We start from the raw sequence: 14625 nt of genomic DNA on the forward strand, positions 1-14625 counted from the left end.
ACAAACAAAAAATGATTGACTTCAACAATTGGCTTAGTTTCTGGTGTCATTCAAATGGGATCCAGTATCTGTCAGGTTGGGATGACATGGTCGACAGACCTCGATGCTTTGCCAGAAATGGTCTACATTCTGTCAACCCTGGGATTTCAGTTACTGACTAAGAATCTTGCCATTCCAATAGTGCCCTTTTTAGGCAATGTCACAAGAACAAAATTCCTGATGTAAAAATACTTTCTAAAAACAACCTCAGGGTTATGTTGCTAAATGATAGAAGTCCAAACCCGAAATTGCACTCACAGGAAGCAGTCCTCACATTGGAAGATGCTGACATTTGTGCAGTCACTGAGACCTGGTTTAAGGCTGCAGACAGCATCCCAGCTATACCAGGTTACATTTCTTTCCACACATTCAGTCCACAAACCAAAGTTAAGAGAACTAAAGGAGGTGGTGTATCAATATTCATTAAAGATAAATACACCTCTAGATTGGTTAAACATCACAATTACCTTGAATTACCTCAGGTGCAATTGACTGTAGGTAAGGCCCATTTTCAGGTCATCGCCAGCTGTGATATCCCCTCCATGAATCAGGACATCCACTCAGCCTACTTGGATATACTTGAGTCAATGAAGATACAATTAAACACCCTGGTTTTGGGCGACTTTAATTACTCATCCATTGACTGGGTAAATTATATGTGTTCTAGCTCACTTGCTTAAAGGTTCCTGGACTTTGTTAACTCTGATGCCCTGGACCAACTGGTGGACACACCAACAAGGGGCTCAAACATCCTGGATCTGGTGCTCACTGACATGGAGATTGCTGCAACACCCCCAGTGTGTGGCCTTCCCTGATGAAATCTGACCACAAATCAGACTCACTAGGAGTATCTATAACACAACCCCCCCACAACAACTAGACTAAAAATGTCTTCATGACCAACTACAACCTTTATGTGACAGCATAAGTAGCTTCACAGCGCCTCTCCACACTGATGAAAGACACCTATGCTGAGTTATATGTCAATGCTTTATATGAGCACCTGTACAATTGCATTGATTCTGCTGTACCTGATAGAACCAAAGCAAGATCTTCAAGGAAAAACAAACCTGCCTAGTGGCCAACTTACATGAATAGGCTATACAATATGAGAAGGACATTGCTGTCTAAAAGTAGTAAGGAATGGTCTCAAAACTGGAAACACTCCCTCCTCAGCTTAAACAAAAAAATAAGACTCCTAATGAAGTCCTCCAAAGATAACTATGAATCCAGATTAGCTTCCCTAACTAAAGATAACCACAAAGAGTTCTTTAGTTACATCTGTAACCTCAAATGTAAGTCCCAGATTTGAGTTTAACTCATAGTTATTATACAGAACCTATGGTTATAGCAAACCTGATGGGTGACAGATTCAGTGAAAACTTCACTCCCCTGTCCCCGCAAATATATCCAAAGCATCCCTAACACCTGTCCTGCACCTAGTAACTCTGAGAAGCAGGTCTTAAACACCCTATCCAAAGCCAAAAACACAGCCTGTATGGGACCAGACAACATCCTGGGCTATATTCTACATGAGTCAATACAGGAATTAGCATCACCATTGGGCACACTTTTTAATCACAGTCTAAGCAATGGCTTTGTCCCAGCAGAATGGAAAACAGCGATCATCCCTTTGCACAAAGAGGGTGCATCCATGGACCCCAGGAACTATGGACCCATTAGCCTGACCAGTCTTATCTACAAGGCCATGGAACGATTCATCATGAACCTTATTAACAAAGATATAGGAACTCTCCAAATGCTCGATCACTCAGTTTGGCTTTGTGAAGGGGAGATCATGCCTGTTAAACTTGGTGGACTTTTTTGAGACAGTCATCAAAGCTCTACACTGGGGCAAATCTGTACATATGGCCTACCTAGACTTAGCCAAGGCCTTTGACACAATCCCCTGCCCAGGTATCATTGATAAACTCACTCAGCTGGGTATCAACCCATATGATGTTAGGTGGGTTGCAATCTGAGTGACTGATAGAACTCATACAGTCAAAATAAGGGACTCCTCCTCCTCCAGCAGACCCGTAACCAGGTGGTGTTCCACAGGGAGTCATTCTGGGACTCTACTGTTTACTCCTTCTCCGATATACAGGCTAAAACTAAAGGATTGTGGCTAACAAAGTTTGATGATGACTGCAAACTGGGAGTGATCATTGAAACCCCAGTGTAAACATCCTGTAAGAAGGTCTTATGCAGACTAATGTCATGGTCTGATACTTACTGCAAAAAATGCATTATCATTTCCCTTCAGCAAGGGTGATGTTCCTGCAAACCTCCACATCAATTGCAATACACTAAGCACACAATCAGTGGTGAGAGATCTGTGCACACAGGTCGACAGCAACCTTAACTTAGATGACAACTAACAACTGCAACTGCAACTGCAACTGCAAACTGTTTTCTTCCTTGCTGCTGACTCCTTAACTGCGTTCCCTCAGCTTGCTCTCTATTGGTCATGTTTGTCTTTTTCATCTTCATACTGACAGTTTACTGTTAAAAGTCCTGCATGCTGCATTAAACAGTGCAACGAAACTCGCTCATCGCACAGCTCTGTTCTCTTACCTTGCAGTATCTCCTTATCTGCAAAGTATGTTGGCTTAGTTTTTACATTTTACAATATACTTATTTAAGGCATTATCTACTGTACTCTCTAGCAAGTTGGTATGCTGTAAAGTAGCTTGGCAGCAAGGACCGCCCCCCATTTCTCACATTTCTTAATAGCCCGCCTGTTAGTTTCAACAAACTTATGTCTATTACATGCTGGACTATAGCCTGTGTTAAGATATTTCTTACCCAGCCTGTTTAAGTTATTTCTTACCTGATAATACTACACAACAACACCTCTTATTCTTACTATGAACAGTACATAGCTTTATTCTGTTAGAGTTTTTAGTGATCACACCCACATAGAGTACTGTAAACTCTCATAACCCCCATCCCACCAATTAGACCACTGCAGGAGGTGATATTACCTACTGGGCTTCAAACTGTTTTCTTCCTTGCTGCTGACTCCTTAACTGCATTCCCTCAGCTTGCTCTGTAAGTTCTTTTACTTGTTTGTCATATTTTTGTGACTACAGCTACTTTAGACTTGTTGACTACAGGCCTGCTCTGTGTTTTAGAACTCACTAATGTAAATGCTGCCCTGTATGCATTATGTCTGATTCAACTACAGCTACTAAGATTTGTTGAGTAGCTGCCTGCTCTGTTTTAAAAGTCACTTATTATAAATGCTGCACTGTACACTTTCATGCCTGGTTCATCTACAGTAGTTTTTGCTGTCTTACTAAGGACCAAGCTATCTTGCTGTGAGTTTTATCCATTGGTTAATGCATTTGTTCGCTTACTGTTTTCCCTGCTTTAGTAACAACTTTTACTTGTCATACATTTCAAATATGCTGTAGTTATATAATGCTCGCTGCAGCAGGTGTAATAGCCTGCTGTCTAGCTGTGACTGTGTGTTCTGCTATGTTTAGTGGAATATATCACTTTTTCACCCTGATTACACATCTGTATTAACTTTTTTTCTAAATATATTTATTAACTGTAGCAGCGTTTTAAAGCTAAATTTTGTGTAGCATTGTATTTGTTCTACCGTGCTAGAGTGAATGCAGATGTGGTAGTCTTAACAGTTTGTGTTTATATTGTTTAAGTTTCTCTTTCTGTCCTTTCTAAAATACCTCCATCTATCTTTTATGTGCTAAACCCCATATTTGGTAACAATTGTTATTATTTTTTCTCTCCTCAGCTATCGGTCATGTTTGTCTTTTTCATCTTCATACTGACAGAGTACTGTTAAAAGTCCTGCAAGCTGCATTAAACGGTTGCAATGAAACTCGCTCATCGCACAGCTCTGTTCTCTTACCTTGCAGTATCTCCTTATCTGCAAGGTATGTTGGCTTAGTTTTTACATTTTACAATATACTTATTTAAGGCATTATCTACTGTACTCTCTAGCAAGTTGGTATGCTGTAAAGTAGCTTGGCAGCAAGGACCCCCCCCCATTTCTCACATTTCTTAATAGCCCGCCTGTTAGTTTCAACAAACTTATGTCTATTACATGCTGGACTATAGCCTGTGTTAAGATATTTCTTACCCAGCCTGTTTAAGTTATTTCTTACCTGATAGTATTACACAACAAAACCTCTTATTCTTACTATGAACAGTACATAGTCTTATTCTGTTAGAGTGTTAAGTTATTGTGTTTGACTCTGAGCTTGGCTCTAGCCACAGCTACATAAAGTGCTGTAAATTCTCATAACCCCCATCCCACCAATTAGACCTCTGCAGGAGGTGATATTATCTACTGGGACTCCAGGCCCCATTTTCAGTTTTTTTTCCTCGCTGCTGACTCCTTAACTGCATTCCCTCAGCTTGCTCTGTAAGTTCTTTTACTTGCTTACCTGTTTTGTTCTGCTCTTCTCCCTACAGCTGCACATGTAATTAACCCTTCCCACTACGGTCCAGGAAATAACCCCCTAAAGGACTTCCATTACGGGACACTACCACAACCTTCTAAGGACTTCAAACTATAACCCCCTCAGGATAAAATATAAAGTGTATGTACTGAAGTCTTTTACTAGTGCTCTCCACCGTGGTGCCTGCGTGTTACCCCATGCTAGCCAAGCAGCCTACAGTGATCCATAACTCCCTTACCTCCTATGCTACCTCATATATATTTTTACCACTGCTCTCCCCCTTATTGATTAAGATCTCCTAAATCTATTTTCCTTCTCTCCCAAGCTATTCCCCACTCCCATTCATACATGTCTCACTGGCCTGCTTTGACTTGACTTGTGCTGTATTTCACCACCTTACCCCCCTCACCCTCGTTTTCCCTTGCTGTCTCTGTACTTCATTCACAAAGCACAATGTTCTGCTTCAGCTGGCTGATTGTTTTCAGCCAGCCACCTTCTCTTTAGCTATTCCCGCTCCGTTCACCCTACGAGCTCAGTCCGCTCCCCTACCCTGCCCTCAACTACCATCCACCCCCAGTACTCCTACCTTTATTGGAACCCTAAACCCCCCCTTTACTATCAACCAATCACTTCCTCCACAGCCCAACCCACCTTCTCTTTAGCTATTCCTGCTCCGTTCGCCCTACGGGCTCATTCCGCTCCCCTACCCTGGCCTCAGTTCCCACCCACCCCCCCAGTACTCCTACCTTTATTGGAACCCTAAACCCCTCCCTCTCACTATCAACCAATCACCCCTTCCACAGTCCCACCCCCTTTCTCTCTATCAACCAATCACCTCCTCTACAGCCCCACCCCCGTTCCTCCACCTGCCTATCTCAGTCACTCCTCATCTCCCACCTAACTCCCTAATTCATCTCCCACTACTATATCTTTACACTTATCCACCATGCCTGGACTCCTACCTCAAACCATTCTCACCCCAAATATCTGCATTTTAGTCTTACTCCTTTTATATCTCACTACCTCCTACTCCTACCACCTACTCCACCCACCCTTCCTATCCTATCTCCCCACTCCCAACCTCCTTTCTTATCACTCAAAAACACACTTCAACAACATATCCGCTTTAGTAGTTCAACCCAACCCACTCCACTACTTCAAAATAAAATTATTTCCCACCTCAACTAAGTACTACACTCCTAGGCTAGTACTTTACTTCCCACAACTACGAAACACCAAATCAAAAATACTACTACCCTTCCTCAATTACCTCTGCTTAGCTGGAGACATACATCCAAATCCTGGACCAAACACTACCTGTACTGATAATCTCCCCACCTCAAACTATAAAGCTAAACATAAATGCCTCAAATTCTTCACCATTAATGCACAAAGTTTAAGAAATAAAGTAACCCAATTCCATGCCTGGTTGAACTACAACCAACCCAACACTGTAGCCATTTCAAAAACATGGCTAAAACCTCACATTAGTGACTCTGAAATCCTTCCTCCTGGATTCCAATCACTCAGACATGACTGCCCAAACAGAAAAGGTGGTGGGGTAGCCTTAATCTACTTTAACCTACTATCCATCACTCCATACCCTAATCCTATCCCCACATTCAATAATGCAGAAATAGTAACAGGCCTGCTAAAAGTAAATAACCACAAAAGCATTTGTATCATTGCTCTCTATATCCCCCCTGGTAACAGCACCACTACTCTGGAGGACATACTCCTCTGGACCACGACCAATATTAAGCAGGAGACCTATATACTTGGAGACGTAAACATTGATTGGAATAAAATCAATAACGTCAATCCCACCATATCCATCAATCTATTTAACTATACACGAATTACTAACTCCATCACCACACCCAATAAAACAACCCCCTCCCCCCAGGTACCACATGACTGGATCCTAGCTTCCCATCCCAATAAAATCTTAAACTCTGGCATCACAACCGACACTATAGGAGACCACTTGCCAGCATTTATCTACAGAGCTACCCACTCCTCTCCTCACCATCATCCACACACGTAACCTGACAAACTTTGACCCAACTAACTTCTCGAACTCCCTGAAACAAACAAATTGGAACCCACTAAAAACCCGTCCACTAGATAATGCCATAGAATTTTTCAACTCCTCCTTCTTAAACATCCTCAACTCCCTAGCACCACCAAAAACAAAAAGAGTAAAAAACAAATCTGCCCCTTGGCTAACCAAAGATACCAAAAAATTTATGCTACAAAGAGACAAATCCTGGAATACATACCGTTAAAACAAGCAGCCTGAAACTTTTCTTAAATATAAACAACTCCGCAACCTTGCTAAAAAAACAAATTATCAGAGATAAAAAGTCATACTATATTAAACTACAGTCTAACCAATCTAAAAGCCCAAAACAGTTCTGGAACTCCATTAATTTTCTTCTCAACCCAGGTACCAAAAGCAACCCCTGCCCTGACACCAGCAAATCTGACCCTGAAATAGCCTCTCTATACAACTCCTTCATCATTAACTTCATAGCTGAACTGACCAAAACCTTCCCTAACAATAACCCCTCCCCTCAATCCACCCTTTCATCACCACCACCTACAACACCCTCAGCCCCCAACCCTCTGCCTATATACAACCTTAAACCCATCTCAACATCCTATATAAAAAAAATTACTCTCCAAATTAAAACCTTGTTCCAGTGCCCCTGACAATATCCCATCCTCCTTCCTAAAAATAGCCGCAGATGGTATCGCTCTTCCCATTAGCATCCTGATCAATAGATCCATGCAGGAATCTTAAGTTCCCAAACTATGGCACACTGCTTTCATTCTACCTCTCCATAAAGGAGGCAAAAACAATAACATCTCCAATTTCCACCCCATAGCCATCCTCTCCTCAATTTCCAAACTACTAGAAAAATACATTCACATTCAGTACATGCCATTCTTAGCCAATAACCAACTAATCAGTCCAACCCAACATGGCTTCTGTCCAGGCCGTAGTACAACCACTGCACTTCTCTCCTTCCTAGAGACAATAAATATTGCCCGGGACTCTGAAAAAATATTTTCTACTGTTCTGCTAGATCTGTCTAAGGCATTCAATACCATCTCCAACAACCATCTCCTAAACCATCTCTCCAACCTTAATCTCTCCCAGAATACCTTATCCTTGTTCTCTAGCTACCTCTGCAATAGATTTCAAGCTGTAAAATGGGGGACAGGCACCTCAACCTTCCTTCCCACCCCCACTGGAGTTCCGCAAGGATCTATACTCGGTCCAATGCTGTTTAACATCTTTATTAACAATTTCCACAAAGTCATGCCTAATACCAAAATTGTACAATATGCAAATGATTCCACATTAATCTGCAGTGCCACCAACCTCCCAGAGCTTCAGACACTGACCCAAGCTGCTTTCTCCAACACTGAAAATCAGATGCTTCAGAATCACCTCTCACTAAGTGCCAATAAATCCAAAATACTATTATTCTCTCCCTCAAAAGCTTCCTCTCTTGATAAAAACTCATTCCAAATCATTAGCCAAAACAACTCCACTAAAGAGGTTGTTCCCTTTGTTAAACTACTTGGGGTCACTATTGATGAACACCTGAAATTCGACACTCACATCCAGCAAAACATTAAGAAAACCCATATAAAACTTGGTATGCTATTCCATGAACATCCAATTTTTCTCTCCTTCCACCAGACAAACGCTTGCCACTACCTATCTACTTCCTTCACTGATGTATGGCACTCCTCTATTAACTAACTTATCAGCCACACTCACTTCAAAATTGGAAGTCTGTTATAATAAGATTTCTAAATTTGTCACCAAAGCCAAATACTCCTCCCATCACTGTATTGCCCTTAATTTGTTACACTGGCTTGAACTCTCCAACCATCTAGACTATCTTCAGATTACCACAGCCCACAAACTAATCTCTCAACTGTCTAAGTGCCCTGCTCCATACAACATCCTTCTCCCCTACACCCCTCAGAGAACTCTCAGATCTACTTACCTAAACCTAATCTGTATCAGAAAACCCAATCGCCCTGCTGGACAACTCCTGCTAACCTTTTCCTTAGCAAAAAATTGAATTTTCTTCCTTCCTCTGTAAGGACCTGTGCAAACTTTGAAAACTTTAAATCTCAGTTACATTCCTACCTTTACTCTAACAGAAAATGCAACTGCATTTTCCCCACCTAGTCCTATAATTCTCTCTCCACCTATGATTACTAGCCTCCCTAGCTATTATCTATAGGCTACCACACATATGTACATATTGTAAATATCAAATTTGTACCATGTACATAAGAATTTACACCTGCTCTCTAACATGAAATGTAACTGTAAATTGTTCCTTAATAATACTGTGTCTGTATCTAAAGGTAACATGTACCTAAGAAATTACACCTCACCTACTCTCTAGCATGAAACATAATTGTAAGTTGTTCTTCTTTTCTATATTGTATCTGTATCTAAACTTTGTAACATGGAGCTTTTCTCCCTGGGTCTCCACTGAAAATTGGCTCCCTGTGCCCAGTGGACATCCCCGGTCATCAAACTGGAAATAATAAATAAATGACCATGTCTCCACAGTGGTAAGAAGGGAATTTTAGATTGATCATCTCATAAGTAAGGGGAATTGTCTCCAGAAAAAAAGAGGTTATAACCCTCCTGTACTCTTCCCTCGTCAGGCCAATAATAGAGTACAACACTCCCTTTGGTATATTCCTTTCCAAACACCTGCAGCAACTGCAGAGACCACAAAGGTTTCTTACAAAGAAAATTCAGGATCTTCAAGACCTGTCTTATGCGGACAGACTGAAATCATTGTCGCTTTACTCTATGTCATAGAGACTGCTCAGAGGTGACCTGTGCCTTGCATATAGAGCAAGCTCTGACCCAGCTTTAATGGAAATGCTGCACATTCAAGACAAGTCAAATGGCACATGGGTCAGTCACTCAAAAGACCTTAACCTGGTATATGACATCAACAGAACTTGCTGGAAAGATGGAGTTGTCTCACAGAGGTTGTCCCACCTTTGGAACAAGGTTCCTATTCATGTTAAACAAAGCCCCTCATTGGCCCTGTTTAAGCTTAATTTGGATGACTGGATGGGTAATTGGAAATTCATCCTGGAGGTTCCACATGTGTCCATCTTGGACAGGGACAATAGCTGCTTATTTTAGTATCTGCTTGAAACAGACACCCTTGGGAACATGAGTTGAACTTGGCTAGGATTATAAGGGCCCTGGGGCCATTAGCCTAGAAACCTCCTATGATCCTATGAATACTGAAAACAGCTCTGACATCTACAACAAAGTACAAGCTATAAACTATTTTGTTCTTCCTGTTCTAACTTACAGTTTTTGGTGATTGACTGGCCTCAAAGGGTATTGTATCAGTTGGACGAGAAAATAAGAAAAATGTTTCACACTTATCAGATGATATATGAAAATTATGTATACCAAGATTATATATTCCTCATTATGAAGGAGATATAGGCCTCCGGGAAACTGATTACATGCACAGATCTGCAATCATAGGATTGCATACATATCTGCTGACCTCATCAGATCCAAATATAGTGAAAGTTTTGAAACATAAACACAGCAAATCTAAGATGACTTCCTTGCTTAGTTTAGCAGACGCGTATCAGTGTCAAGCGGGATGGGAAACCAAACCAGAAATAGACAAAAATCAGGCAGCAACTGAATGTGCCAAAAAACAAAAGAAATGATACAAAGAGAATGAGCAGAGGAGAAGCAAGAAATGAAAAACGCATAAATATAATTGCAAATATAGAAAACTCCTGGAACAGCCTCATGTCAATGAGGATCTGATAGAGGAATGTTTAAGGAGAGGTGAATTTAATCCAAAAGATGAAAAGTTAGTATCAGTGGGCAAGGATAGTGCACTACATACGTTAGTTTACAAACTCCATGGAACATGTGGGAGAAACAGACAAATGCAGGTTCTGTAAAACAGAACTGGAAACATTTGCACATCTTTTTGCTGAATGTGATACACTGATGGCAGAGTATACTGAAAGGCATAATAATGTGGCAAGACTGTTGCATTGGGGATTGTGCAAACATTACACTACTGAAGTAATTGAGAAGCATTGGAAACAGGAGCCACACAGCATTATAGAGAATGACAAATTGTATATCACATGTGATCACCCATTATCAACAGTTCAAAAAAGAGATGCAAGAAAACCAAATATAGTAGTTCATGAAAAGAAGACAAAAGTAGCATTGATCACTGAAATTGCTGCACCCAGTGATTACAGTGTCTTACATACAGAAAAACACAAAGTCATAAAATACCAGGATTTGTAGGCAGAAATGAGGGAAATGTAGAAAAAGGATACCCACACAATTCCAATAGTAGTAGGAGCAATGGTTCTCATAAAAAATAATTTACAGTCTTATTTAGATATGCTACCAGTACATGGAACTCCATAAGAATTGCAGAAGGAGTCAGTTCTGCGCACATTGCAGGTGCTGCAAAAAGCATTCTTGGCTAACATCAAAGATTGAAACAATATTAATTTCATGAACTTTAATAATGCATTGACTTAGGAATGGGGTATGTTCCCATCATGCTATTAAAAACTCAAAAGACTTGGAGAAATTAAACTGAGAGAGCAGACATTTATGCAGTTACCGAGACATGGTTTAAAGCTGCAGAGAGCACCCTGGCAGTGCATGGCTTTAATACCTTCCACATATTTGGACCGGCTACTACACAGGAAGGGGCTAAAGGTGGAGGTTTAGGTCTTAGTTTATATAAAAAAACAAACGGATCTCAAGACTACTCAAAGAGAATGATGTAATTGAGCTACTCCATATCCAAATTCCCATAGGCAAAGCCCCATATCATATCCTTCCTTGCAAGCTATATGTCACACTCTATGCTCTAGGAAACACATAACACATACTTAAACTTATTAGCTACACTCACCATTCAACCCAATACCATGCTCACTGGTAGCTTTCTCTGTCTTACTATAAACTGGGAATCCAACATGACCCAAAATGTGCAGACCCACAGATTCCTGGACTTTGTAAACACAAACACCCTAGGCAAGTTTATCCATACACTCCCTAGAGGTGCAAACATCCTGGATCTGGTCGTAACTAACACGGGAGAATGATGCACCTCCCAGTGTAATGTCCTGTCTGATAAGGTCAGGCCATAAAACTATCTCCTTAGAAATAAAAATAAAATTTCGGACCCTAGTTAACTCTGAACCTTTTATGAAGTATTAAAGGCAAACTTCATACTATTAAGTGATATTCTGGCAACATTTTAGCCCACCTCCCTAACCCCAAACCAAAGAACAGTACTGCCTATGCAGAACTGTTCACAGGCACCCTTTACAATCCTGTTAATAGCTGCATAGAGACAGCTATACCTACCAGGAATAAATATCAGAACAAATTCATAAACAAGGAACCCTGCTGGAATCCCAACTTTGGTATGTTGTATATCAGAAGGGAGAAATCATGTGAAAATTAGGAAATACAATGCCCAGCATGATAAAAAAAAATATTCTTTCATCAATCTAAACAAGCAACTCTGATCAAGAATAAAGTCTATCAAAGCCAAATTTGAGGTAACACTAGCATCTCAGGCAAGGACTATTACAAAGCATTCTTCATTGTTGTCTGCTACCTCAAAGGCAGTACGCAGCAATTTACTGAACTAATTTTTGTAAGTGGAGCCACTTACACTAAGCTAGAAGATGTAGCAAATTTTATCACCTGACAAATTTAATTACAGTTTCACCCCTTTCACGGACACCTGTCGGGAAATACCACCAAACATAACTGTCCCAACTATCATTGGGGAACAGGTCCTCAGTGCACTATCCAAGGCTAAGAACACTGTATCAATGGCCCCCAATAATATCTCCAAATACTTCATCCTCAATAATATCTCAAAATACCTCCTAAATAGCATGAAACTGACCTTTTGAGAACACTGGAATCATTATTTAACTGCAGCCTCCATACAGACTTTGCACTAAGCATATGGAGAAATGCAACCATCATCCCTCTGCACAACAGTGAGCCATCCATGGACCCAGGTAACTACAGACCTGTAAGTTTGACTAGTGTCATATCCAAAGCCATGGAAAGAATTATCATGGGAGTGATAAATAATGATATAGGTAACCTTAGGAAACAGTTTTTTTTATCAAGGGAAAGTCATAACTACTCAACCTATACTTCTTTGAGAAAGTCATCAAAGCAATAAACAACAGCAAAATGTGTCTGCAGCCTACCTTGACTCCACTTTGGCTTTGTAAATAAACTCACAAAATTAGGTATAGACCCCTGTGTCACCCGTTGGATAACCAGCTGGCTCACAGATAGAACCCAAGAAGTTAGGACGGGTAATGAACCTCCAAAAATAGGCTGGTCATTAGCAGAGTCTCTCAATGATCTCTGCTGGGTCTGCTCATTTTTGGCATCTAATTCTCTGAAGTCAAGGCTAATGTCAAGAGCTTCTCGCTGACCAAGTTTGCAGTTGATTGCAAACTATGTGCAGTCATCGAATCACCCCAACACACTAATACCCTCTAAGAAGGCCTGAAACTCAGTGCCAGGAAATGCATAACAGTATCCTTTGGGAAATCAGCTACTCCTGAAAAATACCACACTGATAACCCACCCTTAAAAGTAGGCTCAGTAGTCAGAAATATGTGGTTGTGTGTAGATTGTAACCTGGCCTTTGACTATTATGTGTCTATGGTAGTAAGGAAATCATTCTGCATTGTACAACTTATAAGGAAGGGTATGGCATCCAAGTTCAGGTAATTCATTATTCCCTTGTATTCTGCTCTCATTAGACCAGTCTTGAGTACAATGCCCCTTTGGTATGTACCTGACCAGGCACGTGCAACAGCTGTAACACCCACAGAGATTCCTTACAATAAGAACACAGAGCATAAACATGTTCTAAGTGAATTGCTTTGAAGCCCTATCCCTGTCTGTAACTGACATATGCAGCTTGTGAATGCTTTACCACCGAAACATTAGCCTACATATATCCCTTAAAATAACCTTAAGGTATCAAAACTTGTCATAGTTATCCGGGAAGCATGGCTAGGCTTAAAATGGCCATTGTGGTCATTAGCCTAGAATAGTCTTATGAATCTATGAAACAAGGATGAAATGATAAAGAATGTGGAAGTAGGAATCTGTACAAGACAGACATATGCTAGAAGAAACGGGTACTGGGAGCAGCCCAACATCACCAGCTACTAAGCCTGATGGAAGCAGAAGCATAGGAAGGGCTGCAAGGGAGCAGCCACCCTGGGTGCAAGATATTAGGAGGCACAATTGGCAGATGATGATTCAATGGTAGTTTAGCACCACAGATTCTGAGTGCTGGTACTATATTTGAAGTCAGGGATGAAGTTCTTCAGCTCTCCGTGTGTTGTAGAGTGCAATACCAGCTTTCGGAAACAAATATCAATACTTTTTTTCCAGTTAGAGTGTGTGGTATTTAGAATGTTGCCACACACTTTTGTAGCAAGTAGTTCGCTTCAGTTTACAAAGATTTTTTTTTCTCCTCAGCTTGGTGAAGAGCTAATTTTTTGTTGGTTCACAACTTAGGGGTCACCAGATCAGAAGGCTGCACAGGGCACCACAACAGCTACAGCTTTGGATGGAGGTATCAGAGTCTGTAACAACTTTAGGTAATTATATTAACATTGATTAGTATCCTGTGCCTAGAAATGATGAATTAATAGAGAGACGCAAAAGGCCAGACACTTCACAACCCTGGACTTGTCAAAGACATACTGGCATATATGAACTAATACAGAAACAAGAACAGGCTAGATACTTAACAAAACCGGACATGACAAAATGAAGTTGTCTATTCAGAGGACTCAAGAGTCTCACTTACCAAAAGTAAAGGCTGTGTTATAATCCATAACACAGGCAGGTCTGATGGTAAATGCTAAAAAGTAAACTGAGTAAATTGGAAGCCAAACACTTAGGATCCCTTATAAGAAGGGGGTGGTAAGACCAAAATTAGATAAAAGACAGGCCATAAAAATTGGACTGTATTCTTCAATGAAAGACATAAGGCTTATCTTAGATAAAAATGGGTATTAC

The sequence above is a fragment of the Protopterus annectens genome, chromosome 1.part0 (genome assembly GCF_019279795.1).
Source record: "Protopterus annectens isolate FY-2018-M chromosome 1.part0, PAN1.0, whole genome shotgun sequence".
Taxonomy (NCBI): Eukaryota; Metazoa; Chordata; order Ceratodontiformes; family Protopteridae; genus Protopterus; species Protopterus annectens.